This window comes from Sinocyclocheilus anshuiensis, unplaced genomic scaffold, assembly GCF_001515605.1.
Source record: "Sinocyclocheilus anshuiensis isolate Anshui unplaced genomic scaffold, SAMN03320099.WGS_v1.1 scaffold655, whole genome shotgun sequence".
Taxonomy (NCBI): Eukaryota; Metazoa; Chordata; class Actinopteri; order Cypriniformes; family Cyprinidae; genus Sinocyclocheilus; species Sinocyclocheilus anshuiensis.
Window position 1 is genome coordinate 1 of NW_015548221.1, and position 1,879 is coordinate 1,879.

Below are 1,879 nucleotides of genomic sequence, written 5' to 3' on the forward strand. Positions count from 1 at the left end.
GGGGAGCAGGACACACACAAAACATGGAACAGAGTCTGACACTAGCATTGTGGTTTTGAAGCTGGTATCAAGGTTGTGTGTGTTTGTGTGTGATTACCTGTGGCTCTCTCAGCAGTGCATCGCTACAAATAGTGCCAGTTGAGCTGTATTTCTCAGCAGTGGGAAGGCACTGTCACACTTAAGTGATGTAGCTTTTCAGTAGTAAAAGCTATTGTACTGATGAAGTGATTGTAGAGTCACACAAATGTAATAATTAATAATAAATAAATAAATGGTCATTGTGTATTTGAGTTATGTAATAATACCACCCATTGTAATGGCATGATATCATGTATGGAAAGTAGTGTAATAAAGCAATAAGCCCCAAGAAGCCGTGGTTTACAGTGAATTTATAACAGCTAAGGGGCGTTGTTAGGTACGACTTCAAGTCGTACCTAACAACGCCCCTTAGCTGTTATAAATTCACTGTAAACCACAGCTTCACGGGGCTGGTTATTCCATATACATAGTAAGGTTTCACAAAATAAAACAGAGCAAATAAAGTGTAATGATATTAATAAAAACATTATTCTTCCGCCAAACAATGTAGTTCCTCAGAAACGGTTGTGGTTCCAACGAAGTGGTTGCCAAGCAACACACAAATGTAAACAAAGGTGTTTCGAACTTGGCTCGAACTTGGCTTCGAACTTGGCTCAACCAATCAGAATCAAGGACCGGAACTATCCGTTTTATCATGCTCAGTTTTCTCTGTCTGTTTTCTTACACATCCTCACTCAGCACAGAGCGTTGCAGCGCTGTCTTTCATGCTTATCTGTAGGCGTATAGCTGTTCTCCACCAGCCGAATATTCACACCGAAATGCTTTATGGACACTTTGCACTTCTGCCCTGTCAGCATCAGATTACCCTGCGCAGCATCAGCCGAGGGGGATTTATTAAATAATTTTTATCATTTTGGAATACTCCATCAAAATGATGCTCTGATAAATCAAGCTGCCGCCACCCTCTAATTGCCGCCCTCCCTCTCCCCCTCTCTGATATCAGTCCAGCGTGACACACCTTGAAAAGTAATGATACAATTTCTCTTTTTTTCCTCTCGGCCCGCATGATGCATCATCTACGTTCCTGCCAAGCTGCGAGCAGACCCACCCTCAGTCACATCCATCACTCTCCATCACAAGTGAATCATCTCTCTGAGCTCGGTCTCAATTACAGGGCTCAGGACACCCTTTCCTACAGGCTGGGAAGAGTTTGATGCATTCGCAAACCTGCTGTGAGCCAAGAGAAAATGGGGGATGGAGGCCAATGGGAAGTGAAATGCTAATTGGTGCTGGTGCAGGCCGAAGAGGGAGTAGATGTTCATGGTCTCTGTTTATGGAGGAACTCAAACCCTGAGTTCTCCTCACTTCCCATTAATGTTCCCTGTGTGCTGTTAATGAGACTCATTTGACTGGTTAATAACCCAGAATGACTTGTAGATCTGGAAGTCTACTGGAGTCAAATGGTTGGATTTTTTTACAAAATATTTTTGATATCTTTACTTTTACACTGTGCAAAATCAGGGAACTGTTAAATTCATCTGCTTAATTATTTTTATTCTAAATTAATTATATACGTTTTGTTTATATTATTTCATTAATTATCTCATTTTAGATGACTTGAAATAAAATAAAAAAATCTGTGATATCACTGCTTAAAAAGAAATAGGTATTTCTAATTAATTTAGATATGATGTGGCAACTTAAGTATATAAAATAATGTATTTAATAAAATATATAATATAAATATATTATCTGCTAATTAAACATGTCATATATATATATATATATATATATATATATATATATATATAATTTTATTTTAATTTATTTATTTATATTT